Here is a 22723-nt window from a genome sequence, read left to right as displayed (position 1 = left end):
CTCTCCAAGTTAGATAAATAATTCTAAGGGTGGAATAATGATAGGTTCCCGATTTTGGCTTGCACATACTGTTAATTTGATTAATGAAGATCTCTTTTTCCATTTAGAAAACAGTTTTACAAATTGAAAACTTGTAGGTATTAACTTTTTTAAGACAAAAAGTGACAAGGATAGAAATCACAAAAACAGCCAACTTTGTATTATATGACTAGAAAGTATTACACAAGACCCCATCACTGAGTCAATTTATTTCCCAGATAGATTAAATAGTCTATCAGTGATCTTCACATCCCCGAATTACCAAGATATGAGAGGTAAACCAATAGGTAATATGCCACATATAACTAAAAAGGGGGCTTTTCACATAAGTTGTACCGATCTGAGATGGAGATTGTTGGGAATCTCAGCCAACATTTAGCCTGAACTTCAGAGTTTTGCTTTCATAGATAACCTGCTTCTCAGCTCCTCAGCCACGGCATCAATGAACTCTTCAGTATTCAAATACTGGGACCTAGAAAACCCTACAAAAAAGAGGAAGTATATGTAATCCGTAACAATGATAAAGAAGAAGCCAGTTATTTACCAAAAAATTATCCACTAGTAGCAGTTACTTTGGTCCATGAGCAAGAAGCGCAAGATCCTTTGTCATGTTTCCCAATTCAACTGTTCCAATGCAAGCTGCTTCAAGTTTCTCAGTAAAGTCCAACAATCTTGAATTTCCATCCAACTTTGCCCTGAGAAAAATAAATTTTCTTTAGATTTTTCATCCATTTTAGGAAAGAATTTGGATTCAACATTTTTTTGGAGGGAATGGGGAAGCAGCTAGGAAAACAAAATTTGATCAGTTTTTAATCGTTACCTGTGTGCAAGGCCCCGTGACCAAGCAAAAATGGATGCTATACTATTTGTACTAGTTTCACCTCCTTTTGATGAACCCTGTAATGACGGGTAACAGTACCATGGGCTGCTTCTGCTTCAATGGTTTTTCCATCTGGGCAAACCTGTAGCCAGATGTAGCTACTCAACTCTCAAGCTTCTATTTTAGAGACATAACAGAAGGAAGAATGACAAGAAACAAAGAAAGGAAATATCTGAAAAGAAGGAATACTGTAAAGGGTAGAAAATAGATACCAGTACTGATGTCATCAAGCCCAAAGAACCAAATCCTGCTCAGGGAAACAATTGACCAAACTAAATTATGAATCAAATTACTTGGTCGGGAATTTGTGAAAGCATTTTCCAATCCATGAATTAATTAAAAAGCCACAAAACTTTCAAGGACCCAAACAAAGCAAAGTTCTCAACTGCGTGTGGGATATACACCTTGGGCTAAGAAATCACTCTGCACATCCCCATCATAATTCTTGCAGGCCCATACATAACCTCCATCACTTTTAAGAGCATAAGCAACCATATCATCAATGAGACGGTGTTCATACCTAAAAGCCAACGATATGTATTAGAAATGAACTTATGAAAAAGTTTTTCATGAGCATGACAAGGAAATTATCTGACCATATCCCCGCAGCTTTGAACTTGGAACTCCATTGACTGTCATAAACTTCCTGGAAAATGTCCTTGAATCTTCACAAAAGCATAGAGAGAACAAAAGTTAATGGAAGGAATATGTGATTCCGCTTTATCCACACCTCTCTTCCTTAGATTTAGGCATGAACTAAAGTTATAACACTTCCTGTAACCAAACAAAGAAATATAATCGGGAGGGAAGTGCTTAAAATAATTTGATCATCTAAAATTACAATAGTAACCCATTTACTCTTCATGAGGAATAAAACACAAAGAAAGAAGGACCACAAACATACCAGCATACCTGCCATCATATTTCTTGAGGATTGTATTTTTGGTGCTAAGATAAAGTGGCCACTTTTTCTGGTAAGCAATATTCATTGAAGCCTCAGCAAAAGCTCGAATGGACTGTTTCAAGACCAAATATCATAGTTATAGCCAATGAAGCCCCATATCATTTCACAGACAAAAATAAAAAGAAGCACCAACCATATGCGAACCTCATCAGTGTTATACATGGACATAGCTATGCCTCCAGCACCAGTAAATTCATAGACCTCTAACTCTTTTTTTTCACCATTTCCATTGGGTACTGTGAAAGTGCAGATAAACTTCATAAGATGCTCGTCTAGTGTGGTACTGATTAAGCAATTCAACAATTGTATCAAAATTGAACTAACTGAATCTTAAGAAACTGTTAAATAGAATCAGAGTTTACCGAACAACAACTTTAGCTTCCCTTCCCTTTTATTACTGTATCAGTTGCTCGGTACTGATCTCCAAATGCATGCCTTCCAATGCAGATGGGCTTTGTCCAACCTAAAAGACTATGGATTTTACTCCCCAGATACCATCATAAAGTACAATTCACATAGTAGGTTTTAGTCTTTTATGAACCTGAAACAAGACGAGGGATGTTTCTGCAGATAATTGGCTCTCTAAAAACTGTACCTGTAGAGCCAAATGTTCCCCAGAGACTCAGCTAATATTCCAGAATAAATAGCAGAATTACAAGAACCATTAGAAAGATTAGTTACCATTAAAATGTTCCGAATTGTGCCATTAGGACTTTCCCACATTTGCTTTAAGTTAAATTCCTTGACTCGAGCTTCATCTAAAAAAATAAATCCTTTGTATCAAAAATTTATTTATGCAAGAAGCTACTAATTTAAAAGAAATGATACAGAAACACATGCACCTTTCCATATAAAGTCAATTACAAATACCTGGAGTTATAGTCGCACATTTGACTGCCACATTATAACTGCAAAAAATAAAATGAGCATCACAAGGCGAAATAGGAAGCTTCAGCAGGCAAGATGGCTTATTTTAAACGAACAGAAATTAAGATTGCTCCACTTCTTTCCAAAGAATTTGAAAGATGACATCACAGGTTGGTATCCTAACCAAATACATCCACTAACCATAGACTACATAGAGGTAGCATCATAGATACAATTTAGTGCATGCTTTCTTCCATATAATCTCACATGTTTCTTCTTCAAACAATTCAATCTTCTAAATATATATTATTTGATTTTAAAATATCCTCAACCATTACCAGCTTTAGATTTAAGCAAAGAATCTTCATTTCTTTACTTTCTTCATCTTCTAACTGCATATCTTAACGACCTCTCAAGTCTCTACCACTAGAATCATTTCTCTGAATACAATGTTTCCTAGAAACTTGCCTTCTAACAGGAAACTACTATGATAAGGAAGGTATAAGCAGCCAACATATCACAACAGTAGTGGCATGAGGAAATCAGTAAATGTTGAATACCAAGCAGAAAGAGTAACATTGACCACGATAGTCAAATGTCATATACTTGAGTGAAAATACGCAGAAATATCCAAGAATGAGAGAACATACTTGAGAGTAGCTTCAGCACTTTCAATGGTAACTCTATCATTAGTAGCATCACGATGAGGAAGGCCAAGGTCAAAATACTTAATATCCAATTCCAGATAAGGGAAAATAAGCTGCAAAAAGAACAAGGAAGAGGGAGAAATGCATCTAATATTCAAGAGAAAAGAAAAGAGCCTAGCTTTCATGAAGACGATTCAAGACATAAGTACCTTGTCTTTTATCATTTTCCAAATTACCCGTGTCATTTCATCTCCTACATGTGTAAGCAAGGATGTTTAAAACACAGAAAGAAAGCGGAAAGATGATATTTTCTTAGGACCTATTCAACTAGAATGACATAACAATAAGAAGTTCAAAGTTCATAATGACTGTCCGCTGACTAGTCAGGCGGCAAGCAGATATGGACACAGCAATTTGCTCTAAAAACTATCAGCCTAGTGAACAACTATGAAGCACTGGTGCTTTAAAAACATAGCTTGATCATATCTGAGATGTGTTCTATACTGTAGTGCATCACACTTCAAATTTCAACAAAATGTCACTTTTTTTAAAATGTTGCAGCGCCCATGTTGCGCTATCTCTCAAAAAAGGGGGAGGAAATGGGGCCGCCAGAATCTTTTAAAAGACCGGTTATCTACACCTATAACAAGACAATCAGTCTCCTGAATCTGAAACTCTCATTAAGCCGCATACGGTTAAACTATTTTCAGGTAAACTAAAAACCTTATAACGTTTTGTTATCTTTGCTGCTCAAAATCCCAAATTTCTAGCTTCGTATTGATCAGAACTTCCCAAAAGTAGTTGTTTTTCAAAGAAGAAAACTAGAATTCAAAGGATCCAAACCCACTAGAACTCAATTCCCAATAATGAATTGAAAAACACACATATTTTCTCAAATCTAATTTATCACTAAGCGTACGCAGCACTACACAATCATCATCAGTGAAGTCATGTAGACAATCAGAGAAGTGTGAGAGTGAAAGATGCTTTCTTTTACCGTCCATTTCAACGATCGGGTTGTCCACCCTTATCTTCTGAAACGCCATTCGGATTGCTGCAATTTTCTTGAGGGGAGAAGCAAATCAGAGTTGAAAACAGAAAGGAAAAAGCGATGGGAATTGAAGAAAATAATCCCACGTTTTAGTAGTGCCTTCTTGCCGTCTTGCCAAGCAGATTGAAGCGCGCAACAAAGTTAATATTGGTTATATTCATTTTATGTGTAATCCGTCAATATTCATTCTTACCCCGATTAATTGCCAATTTGTCAGTTAATTTAGAATTTTGGGTGTTATAATGAGATAAATTTAAAAAATATTGGTAAAACAAATAAAAAATAAAGTTAGTTAACAAACCTTAGCAAGAGGTAAATTTAAAAGGTTAGATTTATAAAATAAATAAATAAAATTTGTGTAATTAATATCAATACAGAATATAACTCTATAGCTACTTACTTTTAAGTATATGTATTATAAAATACAACTGCATAAAAAAAATAATTCGTGATTAAATTAAGTTTTTTCCATACGTAATGAAATCAAGCTTTTACTTTATAGGTATTATCCTCATAAATGTCTTTTAATAAGAACTCTTTAAACATTTTTTTCTCAAACTGAGACTAAGAATGAAGGCAAAAAAAATTAGAGAGATTAACACATTGTAAATCTTATAAATTTGAAAATAAACTGTGTTTGGTTAAAATAAATGAAAAGGTATTGGATGGTCCATTTTATATAGTAAAGGCTAGTGGACAAGCCGTATCAAGTAATATAAAGTGAGTAAATTATCGTTCCCACGAAGATTTATGTTAAAAATACGATCAAGCAAAAGACTAAATAAATTCAATTAAGCTGAGCAAAACATAATGAGATGAGGTTGGTTTAGCAAATTAAATTAAAATTAGAAAATAAAGAAAAGCAAATGATTCTCAAACTTCAAGCACAAATTGATATCTAAGATTATTTATCCGTCTACATAATTCATAACACTAAAATTACCTCATTTCATAAATGCTTTTAATGAAAATAAGTGCTAACTTAGAGTTATAAAAATACTTAAACAAGCTTTCTCAAATCATAAACAAGTGTTTAGTTAAATTAATTATCTAATTTCTTGTTACAATTAATAAAACCCAATTTTAAGCTTTAACCCTAATATGGCTATGCAAGGTTAGCACTTATATTTCTATCTTAATAGCAAAATCATCCATTCATTATGCAAACTTCAACTTCTTACACTATTTTTCCCAAATTCTACACCCAAACTAGCCCTTCTCAAGCATCACTCAAGTGAACAAATCAACTAAATAATGGTCAATTACTTAGAAGCATTAAGAAAAGAGTAAAATAAATACTTATATATATCATTAATCATAGAAAGAAAGGATAAAATTAGTGTTAATCCATACAATGATTTCAAATAATCCTAAAACAAAGAGTTTACTATTCATAATCATCCATAAGGTGCAAATACATAAAATATTTTGGACCTAATTCAGAATATAAAAGAGAAAAGGAGAAGAAATAGAAAAACTAAGAGAATGGAGCATCAAATGTTTTCAAATCTTCATTCCCTTGCTCTAAGATCCTCCAACTTCAAAACCCTAGCATACCAAGTTTCCAATGGAGGCTCAAAGTTTGAAGAATGCTTTCATAAGGCTCAGAAATTCATATATCTAATCCTAACTTCAAGTCTGATGTCAAAACGCATAGCTTCAGTAAACATTTTTTGGCTGCAATTTAAATGTTTCTGTGAGTGTTTTGGTTGCAGCTTATGATTTCTTAACTACAACCGAAGTGCTTTTTTCTTGTTCTGATTTTGGCTTTCGGCTTAGGTCGAAGGTTTGTTAGCTGAGGCTTAATTCTTCACTCTTTGTCTTGTCTTTTTCTTAGTGTAATAACTTCATAACTCCTTCTTTGCTTATCAAATGGGCTTCAACAATTTAAAAAGATAAGTAATTTTTGCAAGGTCCAAGTTCAATCTTAACTAAGATAAAAATTCTGCACAATTTAGATCAAGATTTTGTCATTTAATCCCAAGTATGAGAAATGCTCATTTTCCTATTATATTTACCAAAATTATGCACAATTTCATCTAAAAGCATATGAAATTGTAGGAAAATACACTCCGATGGCATAAATTTTCATAAGTTATCACCAGTGCTCCTTGAAAAATAGTTTAAAGCTAAATTTACACTTTTACACATGTTGAGGTAGAGTGCCACGTGTCATTTATGACCCCATATTATAGCTGGGAATATGGGTAAGCATGGTCCTATGGGCTTGGACCTTAAGCCCGGTTATCTATTTTTAGCCCCCTTTTTAAGGCTCGGCCCTTATGTAAAGGGTTCAAGCCCAAGCACAAAAGCCCTATTCAAAAAAAAATAAAAAAAAAAATTAAAATTAAATATTATAAATTAATTAAAATATTTTAAAATTTAAAAAATTAAAATCCACACAATATTTTAAAAATTAAACAACATATTTAAAAATCTAAATAACACACATTCATCAATTCAAATCCAAATCCTCCTCATTCTCATCATCTACAAATAAAACATTAGATCCCTTAGATGTAAGTGTACTTGTTGAAGATAGAGGTAAAAATTCAATGTCAATTACCTTTACAACTTTTTCTTCATCATCTACAATAAATATTAACCAAATTGTATTATTATCAATCAAATATATGTGTGTGTGTGTGTGTATAAAATAATCAGGCTTATCAGGACTTAGAGGGCCGCCCAGGCCCGAGTCCTTTTTTACAGGATTTATTAGGGTCAGGCCCTCAAGCCTGGTTCCTTTGAAAAAAATAATTTTCAAAGCCTATACTCTTATTTAAACAAGGCCTACAAGCCCAGCCCTCCAGGCTCGACTCTTATTCCCGACTCTACCTCATATAACGTTCGTTGAGTGAAATCAACATTAGGCTACTATATGCTCCTTTTTTTTTTAAAGTTGATGATTTATTTCATACTACCTAATAGTATAAGCTACTTAATACTCTTGAAAAAATAGTTGGAAGTCAAATTTATACTTTTACCTTTTAGAATATTAATAAATCCTTTGGTTTTTATGGGACATTTTGATATAGTATGAAAAGTCTAAAACATCCTTCATAACTTAGGTGAAAATTTTCTAATTTTGCAATTTTTTCATGATGAATTTATAACTTATTTTTTCAATGTTAATGCCGAAAACAATTTACAAGATTGACTCTTAATTTTGCAATTTAAAATAGATGAATTTGCAATTTTAGTTACTAAATTTTAAGAGAGAATATAGACGTTAATGTTTAAAGCTAAAAAGTAATAGAGTCATTATTATAACAGTTCCAGGGATTTGCAAATTTGACTTTCAATTTAACAACTTAAAAATGATAAATTTGCAACTTATTTTCAAAATCACATATTTGACTCTGGAGTATTTAAGTCAATTCATTTATAATCAGATTTGTCAAAAAAAAAGGCATGGGACTTTGTTGATATTTTTATGTTTTGGAATTGTTTGAGATTTAAATTTAATTAATTGATTCTTTTAAGTCTTAGATGTCATTTTCCCTTCTTTTTTAATTAAAAATCAATGAATGTTCATGAAAAATATTATGGGCTGATATGAATAATACATTTTTATTATTATCAACCTTAAAAAAATACAACAGATGGATTGGCTATTTATAGCCCAATGAATACACCTATTAAATAAGAAACAAAAGAAACTAGAAAAACCAACAAACTACAACCTAAAACATATAACAGGCCCAATATCCCATAATCCAATATTCTCTTCACTCTCCCTCAGGTTAGTATCAAAAATGTTTAAGGTACCTAACTTAGTTAACAGATATTCATGACTCTTTTTCCCTAAGGCTTCAGTTAGAATGTTTGCCTCTTGCTCCTTAGAAGACACAATTGTTTCAAGGTAATCAAGCATTCTTGTAATTTTTCACAAATGAAATGGCAGTCAATCTTGATATGCTTTGTTCTTTCATGGAAGACAAGGTTTGATGCTATTTGTATAGTAGCTTTGCTATCACACATAACTGTAACAAGAATTACATCATCAACCCCTAAGTCCTTTAACAAACCTTTAACCCAAACTGTCTCAGCAACCACACTTCCTAATGCTCTATACTCAGTTTTAGAAGATGATTTTGACACTATCCCTAGTTTCTTTGATTTCCAGGAAATTAGAGCACCTCTTAATTTTATCAAGTAGCCTATGACAGATCTTATTGTCTCTAGGCAAGCTACCCAATCTAAATCACAAAAGCTAACAAGTTTTGTGTTGTGATTGGTTAGGAAAAACAATCCTCTTCTAGGATCCTTTTTAATGTTTTTAACCACATTCATGGTAGCTCTCACATGAGACCTTTTTGGAATACTCATGAACTGACTGAGAACTTGCACTAAATATGAAATGTGAGGATGTGTAATAGAAAGTTAAATTAATTTTCCAATTAACCTTTTGTACTTAGTAGGGTTTTTTAACAAGTTATCATTCTCCCCCTCTTTTTCTTGACTATATAATCTCAAACTAAGGGTCATAGGGATATTTCTAGGTCTAGAAGTTCCTAAACCAGTGTTTGCTATTAAATTCAATGCATATTTTCTTTGATTTAGCACTAATCCCTTACTAGACATAGCTATCTCAAGTCTAAGAAAATATTTCAAAACCTTATGTCTTTCATTTTGAAATTACTTTGAAAATGACAATAAACAAGGTTGTTGGAAATTTTTAATGGCTATTAATGTTAGTTTAATGATTCATTAATGATAATGTGAGTTGTTGGGACTTAGTAAACCTATTGGGTATGATGGGTAATGAGTTTATTATGTTGATGAAATGAGAATGTGGAGTTAAATGTTAGGAAAATTACTCAAAAAATGATATTAATGAATGTCCTTATGATTGGTTTAGATTGTCTAATTTTGGCACCATTCAAGCTAATTTGGAAGCTTGTATTTTAAGGGGTAAACCTTTGACCTCTTAAATGTTTAAGGAAAAATTATTTTACTTTATATAGTTGCATGTTAATTATTTATTTTATGAACTAAATCATTTAAAAAAATTCATTTGGGTGCTTGAGGACCTATTGACACAAATGTTGCAATGTGATGTATTATGATGTGAATTTTGTATAGAAGTATAGAGAAATAATATGCAATTTTTTACAACTGTGATTAATGTTGATGTTTGAGAACATGCTTTTATGGAAATGATGAATGGTATTCAATATGTGTTATATAGCAGATAAAATATGGTTATGGATGAAATATGATATATTATTATTTTGATAGCATAATATGTGTAATATGTGTATAGTATGATCATTGGCGAGAGTTCGCCTAGCAAGAGGAGTAGATTGGTAAATCCATGTGGTAATGGCGGCTTACTGTTGGAATTGGAAGCTTGCCTTGGCACCAACTGTTAGAATCAAGAGGCAGCCATTATCACATGGTTAATTTGGGACTATTTCACTTGTTCTACGAGAGACTCAAACCTAATTAGTCTTCATTGATTCATGAGAAGACTAGATTAGGGGTACGACACCTCATGATTGTTAGTATTAGGTGAAATCATAATACACAAGTAAGTGAGTTAACCCTGGCCTGATAACTCCTCATAAGTAGAAGGTTAAGTTAGTTTGAGTTACGGATATAGCCACTAATAGCCACCAATTTCATGTTGGAAGTGATGTGAGGGTATAAGGTTGGTATTGATCATGCATTTAGTTTCGGCTACATGTTTGTTATTATTATGGTACGTTGTATTTTAGGGGCACATGGTTGTAATTTTTATGAACCCAAGATATGAATAACTATGATATGTTCAGTAGTTACAAGTTCGATCACATGGTTGTTATCATTATGGCTGAGGCCATATGTGTTATGCATATGATATTTGAATTTATTACCTTTTACATCCATTTTTAATTGTTATATACAAGTGTATAGGTTAGATTGACCTTAGTTACTGAATGGTTATATTTACACCTTATCCTTTAATATTTTTCAGAGCCTAGCTTTTCGGATTAGGATTGGGGAAAATGACTTAAGACTAGGATCATGTAAAAATCCTTATAATGTGCCCCTAAATTTATTTTGATGTGTATTTAAGTTATTAACTTGTCAACTAGGACTCATACCATTATTTTGAGCTACTTGCATTGTTATTGAGATTATCTTGTGTATTTCATGCCCTAAGCTAGTGATAATGTGGTTGTAAAGCTTGTATAGGGTTGAAATACTAGTGCAAGTAGAGTAAAGTGTATTTTAGTTGCCTATGGTGAAATATGAATGAATCTATACAAGTTACCTCCCCCTTGTATTTTTGTGAATTGAAGGGTTGAGGGTTGATTTATGATATATGTATATTGAAATGGTTGTGGTGTGTTGCATAAGTCCTATATGGCCCATTGAATATAGTCTGAGGTTAGTGTAGGCTTTTAATATACACGATAGAGTTTGGATGCTCTAGTAGTGAGTTTTTGTGAATAAAAAATGAAATAGGTTTTAGGTTTTCAACTTTTGATAGAAAAATATTTTGATTGTAAAACTTGTGCCATTAGCTAGAGCTAGAAGAAAGCTCTCCATAGACACCTAAATCATCTTAATCGAACATCGAATGAAAAAATAAGACGTATCGAAAGTTTATCCTAGGTGCTGTCAAATAATAGTAAAATTTGCTATCAAATTCGTGCAATATGCCATGGCATATGGCGCGTCAAGCCACAGTGCATGGCACAGAGGCCACACATTGCGGCGCAGGAGCAATTAGCCATGATGCATGTGCTATTTTTTGCATTATTTACTATTTGGAATTATATGTAAATGTTTTGATTCTTTCTTCAATTCCTAAGCTTTCGCACACATTTTAAACTATGATTTGAATATATTGAAAGTGTATGGGAGTATTTTAAGTATTAAAATCTTGGGATCCTATTTGTAATTTATAATTGTAAAATTTATTTATCCTATTGTGTAATTTGACAAATTTGTCATTCTTGCTTTGAGATAATCTCTTAATTACTTGAGATTTAGGTTACTTGGGTAATAGTGAGGGAGATTTTACAATATATGCTCCTTAGCATCAATGTGATATAGTGTTAGAGTACCGACACCATGATCGTGTAGGATAGGGAAAACCGTAGTCTGAAAGTAGGACAGGTGATTCTACCATGTAAGGTGTGCTCAGGCCAACATTTGTAGGCATTTGGTCTAATAGAGCCTTTGGTTTTAGTTAGGTGATATGGAGGCTTGGATGGTGAAATGATTATGCTAGAGTGTAAAAATGATTTATGAGTATGGAAATGCATTTGTTTAGATATGTGAAATGTATTTTTGCATATATAAGTTTTACTTATTTATAGTTGTGCATATTAATTGATAGTTGTGAGTTATTCTGTCACTAAGATGTTTATCTTATCCCATAGTTATATTTTACAGATAAAGGCTCCGATAGGGGCAAAGGGAAGAAAGGCTCTATTAAGTCTCAAAGAGCTTAAGTTTTTATAGCTCTTCTCCTTTTTGATAATTTGTAACAAATATTTGATGCAAGTGATGAAAATTATGCCTTATGGCCAATCATTGTACTATGAACATTATTATTTAATAAATTTTTTTTTGTTATCATATCAATTGCATGTTTACTATGATAACTGTATCTTTAGACAAACTATAGTGATTGTCCTAAATGTTTCTGGTCGGTCATCTATGAGGGATTATAAATGAAATAAGACTAATATGACTTTGACTAATTATAGAAATATAAATCAAAGTCATAGGCACTTGAAAGAGCACAAGGTGCTGGACTGACCCGCTATTAGAAAGTTGCATAGTATAAGTTATAAACTTATTTCATATGTAACCATATCACTAAACCTTTTGACCTAGATCATCATGGATTCTTACATGATAGCTACTGAACTTTAACCTAGTCAAAAGTTACCTTTAACCGAGTGATCATAAAAGCTAGATTAAGTTTAGAGATATTCATGTAGAGAAATATGAGTGGTCAAGATGGAATTTGTCCCTCACATAAATTGAGAGATATTACTGGGCCCCTCGATGAGTAAGAATGAGAAAATATATGGCCATACTATAATGAAAAGGGTTTTTTCATTGCTATATTCAGTCCATTTAGAGATTGAGAAAATAATGGTCAGGTAAAGGAGAATGACAATTTCATGTCTCACACCTGACTAAAATATCACGTGACAAAAGGAATGTGATATAGTTATTTGATAGGTTACATCGGATCATTGATCCCTACATGGATTGGATAGTCACAATATCTTGCTAAAGGCCACTTGTAATTTATGGGCTATTAGCATGATTGGCCTATTGCCAACTTCATATGGGCCTACAAGGCCACACATAAGAACAGCCTAACGTGAGCTAAAATGTCCAAGTTTATTGAATCTGAAATATATCTAGATTCAATGAATATAATTCTTTATTTAGGGTGAACAAAGTATATATATAAATATGTATCAAATATTTATCTGATAAATGTTTGTATACATATGTATGTGAAATATAAAATTTAAAATATAATATATATATATATATATATTTACATATTATATTACATTGTGTTAGTTTTAAGTTTAGTTTTATATGATAGATTAAATTTAATAACTAACATGATATGAGAGAATATCATATCAGTTCTATAATTTAAATTTATAAGATAAATTCAAATAAGATATGATATCATAAATTTAATTTATCTCATAAATTAATTTTTATCTTTGCGAGCTCAAAATATGATTTTCACAATAATTATGATTATCTTCAAAAATTCACAAGGGAAAATAAAAACCTTAATCTATATAAGATAAATAAAAAGGGGCATGCTTTATGAGGTTTTAAAGAAAATCTCTTGTAACATCTAGGTTTCTAAACCCAATTAATTAAGTTTAGTCAGGGTGATTAGTGAATTGGTGAGGCGTGTGGCCAGAGGGCTCTAATTAATGTATTTGGCTTTGATTTTAGCCCAAGATGTGGGTCCTAGTTGAAGTCAGGTCATTCGGGCAAAAAGAAAAAGTGAAGAAAAACCCTCTATGCTACATGTCACGGTGTGTAAATGATCTGCCACGGCACACAAAGGCAATCAGGTGCGAATTGGGCCTCTCTATGCTATGAGCTACGGCAGAAGGCTACATGCATTACAACACATGGTAAAAAATTTGACTTAATCTGTTCATGTCTGCATGTAAAATTAGAAGAGGAGGAAAGGAGAAAATAAAGAACATAGAATTTCTCTACTAGGACACGCATATTGAGACCAATGAGGATAGTTAGAAGCTTTCTAGCGCCTAAGGTAAGTATAATGAGCTTCCTTCATTCCTTCTATTTCCATTTTTTAGAAGAGTTAAGTTAGGTTTTGAGCATTAATGGCGATTTTTAATCCATATAAGTTATGGATTCAAACCTATTGGTTAAATGGATATAATAAGAGTTGTTTAAAGTATTTAAACCCTACATTGATGATTTTGTAAATGGTTGGTTGGAAGTAACCATTAATATTTAAAATTAGAAATAAATGAGGTGGTTGGGAGTGTTTGATGTCATTAATAGTAGTTTATGGACTCATTAATGAAAATATGGTTAATAAAACCTAGTAAACCCATTGGGTATGATTAGGTGTGATTATATAAGATCGAAAGAATAGGAAATATGGAGTTTAGTATTGGTAAAATTCTAAAGAATGAGACAATGATGACAACCTTTTGTAATGACTGTAGTGTGATCTAATTAGCACCATTTAAGCTTGGGAGAAGCTTTGAAAGTGGTTATTATGAGAGGTAAACCTTTAACTTCTTAAAGGTTTAAGGTATCCAAGGGAAACCTAGTTTGTATAGTTAAATATTAATTAATTATTTGTGTAACATGATTAATATTTTGAACTATTTATGCAATTTGGCAATGTGTTAAACTTGTGAAATGGTTTTGAAAATGGAAACCACTTATATGCCACCTATTTGTGATTGATGATTTTGATTTTTGGCATGTTGTGGTGAAATTGATAAATATGTGATATTTTGAAAATGCATTATATGTGGTATATTGGTTGTGGAGTTTATTAAGAGTGAGAAATCGATGTGAATTTGTGATGGGATTGTGAATTAGGTCATATTTGCATAGTATATGTGACATGTGCATAGCATGATCATTGGCAGGAGTTTGCCTAAAAAAGGAGTAGTTAGTAAATCCCCCTGGTATTGGTAGCGATTGTTAGAATCGAGAGTTTTCCTTAGCACTAACTGTTGGAATCGAGAGGTAGCCCGTATCTTATGTTTGACTTGGGATTGTCCTACTTGTTTTATGAGGAACTCAAACCTAACTAGTCTCTACCGATTCATGAGGAGGCTACATTAGGGGTACTACACCCTATAGTTATTAGTATTTGGGGAAAGTTGTGTTACATGAGTGACTAAGTTAACCCTAACAAGGTAACTCCGTATAAGTAGAAGGCTGGTTTAGTCCTTGAAGGACGTAACCATGTAATAGCCACTGGTTTCAGGTTAAAAATAACAAGACGGTATAAGACTAGCATTTGATCATGCATATAAATCCTACTACATGGTTGCTATTATTGTGGTCCAGCATGTATTTGGGGCATATGGTTGGTATTTTTGTGACCTCATGTTATACATTATTGTTAAATATGGATATATGTGCTTTAGGCCCAGTCACATGGTTGTTAATATTATGAACCGCAGCTACATTTACCATATGTGTTATATTTATGTATTTATTGCCCATTTGCATATGTTTTAATTGATATGTAACTATCTAGGTTAGGTGAAATTTGATTACTAAGTGGTTTTACTCACCCCTTCATTCTTAATATTTTAGGGCCTAGCTCAGCTAATTAAGAGCGAGGGAAATATGTTGAGGCATAAGATTATGGAGTAATCCATTTTAGTATGCCTCATTTTGTCGTTTATGTACATTAATATTGAGTAAATTGTCAACTAGGATTCACATGAATATTTTGAATTACTTGCATTATTATAGTGTACAACTTATGTATTTTATGCCCTAGGTTAGTGAGTTTTGGTTGTAAATTCTTATATAAGGCCAAAATACTTGTGCAAGTAAGAAAATGTAGATTTTGACTAGTTTGGAAGGAAAATGGTTGTTTTGTGCAAGAAATTCCTTCCCCTTATGTTTTATGAAATTTGGGGTTAAGTGATAAAAATTTGATATGCATGCATTTGTAAGAGTGTGGTATATTACACGAGTCCTTTAGGGTTCATTGAGTGTGGTTAAGTGGTCAGTGTAGGCTTTTGGCACTTATCCATGAGTTTAGACATCATTGTTGTAAGTTTATGTGAAAAAGTAGTGAAAATGGGTTAGGGTGTCCAATTTTTTATAGAAAATGAATTTCAATGTAAAACTTCTGTCATTAGCTAGAGCTAGGAGAAAGCTCTGTGTAGACACCGAAACCACCTTAATCAGACATCGGACGGAGATATGAGATGTGTTGGAAATTCACTTCCAGTGCTATCATATGATAGTAGCAGTTTGCCATCATATTTTGTGCAATGCGTCGTGACACATGGCATAAAGGCGAATGAGCTATGACACGTTGACCCTTAGCCATGGCACACATGTCAAATTTTGCATATTTCATAATTTTGAACTTTTAATCAAATGTTTTGGGTTCCATTTGAATTCCAAGCTTCCACAAAAGTTATAAAGCTCTGATTTAAACTTAATGGAAGTGTATGAGAGATTATATGTTAAAAATCTTAGGATCCCATTGTAAATGTTTTATAAGTTGTTTCTTCCATTATAATTTTAAAAATCTTGTTTCTCCCAATTGTGAATATATGAAAACTTTGTAATCCCTAGAGGCTTAGTCCCTTGATTACCTTGATCTGCGTGTTAATGGTGTTTATTTAGTAAAGAGATTACAAACTTGGAATTAGTTTCTTTAGTTTGAGAACTGATCTGTGGATTTATGAATCAGGAGTTAAGTTTGTTTATGAATTGTGCATTTGCATGTAGAAAGTTAGCAATTAACATTATACTCATATTGTTTTCTCCTATTAAGCTAGTGCTAATACTTTTTCTTTTGTGGGATAACTTTCATCCTTAGGAGAAGAGAATGGTGCAGACAAGGAACACGACCAATAACATTTCGACAAATGTATCAAGACATGAGCGGGAACTCTTAGTAAAGAATATAGCCTCAAGTGAGCAAGTTTAGTTAGGCCAAAGATCGAAACAAACTAAAGAAAAACTGAGACTATTACGGGCAATGAGAACATATTACTCAAACTGAGAAGTATGATGAGGAGAATTGAACAGAGAATTGATAAACATGATCAGATCCTAAAGAAGGGATCGGAAGAGACTAGTAAGAATGTGGATAAGATTGGAGGTAGTCAAGGCGAAGTGAGAAATGACAGAAAGGCACGTAGTCATCCCAATGAAGATTACCACGAAGAGAGTGGACTGAGGAGGCTAGAATCAATAAGGGCTAGAAGGAAAGAGCAAGAAAACTCTATTGATTTGGCATTAAAGAAGTTCACCCGGTTGAATCCTCCATTATTTGAGGGTTCAATGGAGAATAGAGCTATTGAAAAGTGGATAGATCTATTAGAGACGACCTTTTTTGTCATGATATGCACATTTGAATAGAGAGTATTACTTGCTACATTTCTACTTAAGGATATGGCTAAGCAGTAGTGGGAAATTGTTAGATCGACTGATGGCTCTTCATTGAAAATGTTGGGCCGCGGCGCATGTGCCAAATTTTGCATATTTCATTGTTTGAACCTTTTATCAAATGTTTTGGGTCCCATTTGAATTTCAAGCTTCTGTAAAAGTTATAAAGCTCTATTTAAGCTTAATGAAAGAGCATGGGAGATTTATATGTTAAAAATCTTGGGATCCTATTGTAAATTGTTTCTTCTGCTGGAATTTTGAAAAAATTATTTCTCCCAATTGTAAATGTATGAAAACTTGGTAATCCATATAGGCTTAGTCCCTTGATTACCTTAATTTTAGAGTTAATGGTGTTTATTTAATGAGGAGATTACTTCGCTTGATGGAAAAAAAATTTTGAGAGCTAAGACAACACCTTAGATAGAGAAGGAGCATTTAACTAAGGCTAGAAAATCAAATCTTCTAAGGGTGCTGGACATGCAGACGCAAGATATTAGGAGCACTAGCACATTGTTTGTGTTAGAGATTTGTTCTTGTTGATACAAGTAGAGGGAGTTGATCTCATTATCAACTCTTAAGATCCAAGCATTTGAAGAAAGGATTGAAGTTTGATATCTAAAAGGTAATTTTCTATCTACCTTGACTTAAACAAATTTATTTGGTCCACATTAGAATAGCAATTTTATAATTTTAATCTTCTGTTGTGCCTTTCTATCCAACAACAAGTTATGCCAACTTAGGATCATATGTATGTTTTGAAGTCACTTGTATTGATGTATGTGAATTATAGGTATCTCAACCTAGGATATTTTGAGTTGTAATGAAATTATTGTAAGAGGTCAAGATATTAGTACAAGTAGCATTGATATGATGTTTAAAGTAATTGTGTATGGGGTAGGCTAAGAGATTGTGATTTGTGATTAATTGTTACCCTTTGAATTACTGTGAAAAATGGAATTTTGATGGCCATATTGTGTTTGGAATGTGTGTAATATTGTATGATTGGTTAATTAGGTTGTTTGAGATTCATTTGAGTTAGATCAAGTAATTGTAAGGTTATTGGCACTAGGTTGGTAAGTTTAGATACCCTTGTGTGTGTTTTTAAATGGAAAATGGATCATTCTATGTTTGGATATCTAACTTTTAAATGATTAAGGGTATGGTTGTGGAACTGATGCTAATAGCTAAGTAGTTGAGAGTAGAGTTGGGAAACGAGCGAACTTGGCCCTTAAGGGCTTAGGCCTTCAAGCCTAATTTTTTTAAAATACCTCATTTTTTAAAGCTTGGCCCTTATATAAAAGGCTCAGGGCCAAGCCTATAAGCCCTTATTATAATTTTTTTTTATTTTTTTTAGAATTTTTAAAAATTAAAAATAAATAATAAAAATTCTAATTTTAAAGTATAAACATATATTTTAAAGTTTAAATTCAATTTAAAATATTTTATTTTTAGGAAAAATAAAAACGAGACTAAAAGGGCCGCTTGAGCCCGAGCCTGTGCCCTTTTTTAGCGCTTATTAGGACCGAGCTTGAAAGCTCAATTTTTAAAAATATAATTTTTTCAAACCTAAACCCTTATAAAAATAGGCTTAAACGAGCGACCCTTTAGGCCTGGCCCTTATTCCCGACTCTAGTTGAGAGTAATATGTGTAGATACTTGAATGGCTCAAATCGAATGTCGAATGGAAAAATGACGTACTTTAAAAATTGGCCGGAGATGCTATCATGATAGAAGCAATGTGCCGTGGTGCATTGCATAGCGAGGGACTTTCCCTCTATGCCATCTGCCATAGTGGATGACATGTGTGCCATAGCGGAAGGTGAATTTTAGAAAAAGTTCAAATTGCTTTCTCTCAACCTTTTTAGGTATTGATTTCTATATCCGTGCTTCCATTATCTTATTTTAATTGTTTTAAACTATGGTTTGAGCTCAAACGTCTTTTTAAAAAGGGTTTATAGGGATCCCAATATTTTAAACTAAATTTTTAAAACCCCTGTATTGTGATAACCTCTTATAATGAATTAATTAATCTTAGTTATCATCCTGGTTATTATAATAGTGTTTCATGCTTGTGTTCTATGTTCTGGTAATATTAAGGTAGACATTACAATTTGTGATTTTAATATTTCACTGTCATGTAGATTGTTTCAATCCATATTGAAATTTTAAAAGTTTACAAACCTTAAACTCCCTTTTTCTACCAAAACCTTGAGGAATATGCATATAGACTTCCTCATCTAGATCAACCTATAAAAAGGCATTGTCCATATTCATTTGAAAAATAGACCAATTATTTTTTATAGCTAGAGCTAACATAGATCTAATAGTTAACAATTACCAATTTTACAACTGGGGAAAAAGTGTCAAAGTAATCTATCCCTCAACTGGACTATATCCCTTTGCTAATAATCGTGCTTTCAATTTGTTTAGTGACCCATCAGCATTATATTTTGTTTTATAAACCCAGTTGCATCTTATTGGCTTCTTCCCAAGAGGTAATTCAACAACTTCCCAAGTATTATCTATTTATAATGCCTCAATTTCTTCTTCCATAGCTTTTACCCACCTATTATCAGTGCTAGCTTCCTCAAAAGTTTATGGCTTTATAATTTTATTAGTGCAAGAAATAAATTGTTTGTACTCAGACAAATATTATGTAACATACACTATGTTGAATGGAATACAAAATCTTCCTCCAGCCTTCTACATTATTTATCTTGACTAATCCTGCATAATCATAATCTCTTAACCATTCAAGGGTTTTTCAATTCCTATGTGGTTGAGAGGTTCTATTTTCCAAGGTGTTTTTAGTGTTGTTAATATTATCATATGTAGGTGCAATAAGTTAGTCATTATCATATGACGTTTCATAGGGTATTTGACAATCAATATCATATAAATCAAAATAGTGCCAATATTTAATAGAACTATTAAGAAAGGGAATACACATTTGTTTTGCTTGGGAATATGCTGAACATTTATTATTATTCTCAAGAGGAAATTCATGTTTTAAGGGTATGACATATTTCAATATGTTGTGGGAAGCATGCCCTAATCTATTGTATAAAAGCATGTACTGTGATATGTTTACAGCATCATTGCTAGGAGGTAAAGGAGAAATAGAAACATCAGTATGTGCAATTCTACTTTGGAGGTGTTCCTTTTGCATAATGTATAACCCATACTCCATCTTACCAATCATCCTCATCTTACCACTTGAAATTTCCTACATTACACACATGTGATAGAAAAATGCTATGATGTAATTTTGCGCCTTAGTGAGTTGTGAGACAAAAATAAGATTATAGCAATTCTTAAGGGCATACAAAAGATCATGCAAAATTATCACCAAGAATTTTAATAGCACCTATATGAGTAACAAGCATTTTTAAGCCATTTGGTATCCTTATTTTCAAAGGATTGCCTTTATATTCAGTGTAGCTAGCAAAGTAAGACAAGCTATTGACCATGTGGTCAGTTTCTCCAGAGTTTTAATAACCAAACAAGCCTATTACTAATATGATTTATTTGATGCCTAAAAGATGAAATAGATGTGAGGATTAAGTTTTGCAAACTTGATGACTCAGTTTAGTCATTTATTGTTGTTGCTTTAAGGCACTGTGTGAACATCCTTTCTCAACCTTTGGAGATTTTATCGTAGTAACTTTAGGATAGTAGATGGTATTCATATGACTTATTTGCTTGTTGAATTTGTGGGATGTGCTAAGTGGTGTTGTTGTAACTATTGAATTATGTGTTTTGATGATTACAAAACCAAGAGCAAAGGTATTTGTTATTTGTGTATGTATGAAGAATTATAGATGAAGATAAAACCTCAAGAGCATGAAAAATTAAGAGAAGATAAGGAAGTTTAGGATAAGTAATTTAAATTCTCTTAGATTCAATGTGAAAACTTAGAGATCTTAATCACTTTTTTTAATAACTCAATGAATACATCATGTCGCTTTTTATGCATTAAGACTTATATAAGTATGTTAAAGCATACAAGTAATGTCCTTCTTGTATGTGGTTTTTCATAGAAGATGTTTGCATGGTGAGAGATAGAATCATGCATGATTCTGTAGGTTACTCATGATTTTTTGCATGTTAGGCACCCTGACAGCTAAATCACGCGAGTGTGAAGAAGTGTTTCATACGTGTCTAAGCACTTATATTGTATGTTGTCTTAAGCTTTGTCTCTTCATGCAAAATCACATATGAAATGCTTAATTGTCCATACAAGTTTTAGTATTTGTGCTTCATTATATTGTGACAAAGTGCAAAACCACACGTGAGACTGATGGTAGCCACGTGTGATTTATCACTTGTTAAACAATCACACTTTGTTTTATTGAGTCTTAAATCTTCTTAAACCAAGCTAAAATTGTTCACATGTATGATCATTGATCCACAAATCTATATCTTGATCATTCAAAATCTTGCTTGAATTATGCATTGTTCCACATATGAATATGCATTAGATAAGTTTATACATTAATGCTTGCAATTTCACGTGTGATATCATTTTGGTTCCACGTGAGTTTTGATCACATAGAATGGCTTTGACACTCTACCAACCATTTCATGCGTGAGACAGTAGAGGTTTTACGTGTGATTTGTCACACAAAATTAATGATAGTCTCTTGTGTGCAAAACCACACATGAGAGCAAATGGTACACTCGTAAGTTTTAGCACTCTGATATGTTAGTATATTCACAAGTGCTAAATCACACGAGAGAGTAATATGGTACCACGTGAGTTTTGGCACATAGAATTAGATGATTATTAAGTACAAAACCATATGTGAAAAGACAAGGTGTTCACGCGTGATTCATCACATTCCATTTCCTGAAACTTCTTTAGTGTAAAATCACGCATGATTATACTAATCACTCATAAAAAATGCACTAACAGATCGAATCACTGTTCTAACGATTTGTAACTTTCAAAAACTATATAAGTGATTCATTTTAAACCAGAATAAGAACTAATGATCCTTGAGCGAATAAATTATCATTTGTGCATTTAAAGAGCTTTCAAATTATGCTTTTATTTATTGCATTCATTCATTATTCTTGAAAATAATTGTGAAAAGTCTCAAAAGTTTATAAACTTTCATTTATATTCTCATCCACTCTTTAAGAGAGTTTTTTTGTAATAAGCTTACCTTATTTTCTCAAAAATCTTGAAAATGGATTTTTAAAGTATTTGTAACAACTTGCTAGATTATTGCAAGGTTTGTTAAGTGAATCAAGACAAGATTAATTTTGAGAGTTATACTGCGGTGGCAAGCACCCATTAAATCTTGTGATTTTAGTTAAAAATCTCAAGTGTGATCTTGAAGACTAGACGTAGGCCAAATTTATGGCTGAACCAGTATAAATCTCGAGTATGTTATCTTCTTTCTTTACTTTTTAGCTCTTCATTCTTTTCAAGTTTTCAAAAGTTTAAGTGTCACTCAATTCACCCCCCCTCTTGGGTGCCAGCCTATTCTAATAATAACATCCAAAAAAATTTAGCTTAAGGATAATTGGGTAATTAAGAATAAATTAGATAATCGAGAGTTAACTTGGATTAAAAAGTAATTTATGAATGGCAAATGGGTATATCAGGTCCTAATTCGGGCTTAATTAGATGGATAGTG

General features: G+C 32.5%; 1 pseudogene; it reads right to left on the bottom strand.

The window, feature by feature from the left end:
• Positions 1 to 161: 161 nt before the first annotated feature.
• Positions 162 to 4574, bottom strand: LOC129313583 (isocitrate dehydrogenase [NADP]-like; annotated as a pseudogene).
• Positions 4575 to 22723: the final 18149 nt, after the last annotated feature.

The sequence above is a fragment of the Prosopis cineraria genome, unplaced genomic scaffold (assembly GCF_029017545.1).
Source record: "Prosopis cineraria cultivar Desert tree isolate PC_DT_omini unplaced genomic scaffold, ASM2901754v1 PC6, whole genome shotgun sequence".
Lineage (NCBI taxonomy): Eukaryota > Viridiplantae > Streptophyta > Magnoliopsida > Fabales > Fabaceae > Prosopis > Prosopis cineraria.
This window is presented reverse-complemented; position numbering and strand designations above follow the sequence as displayed.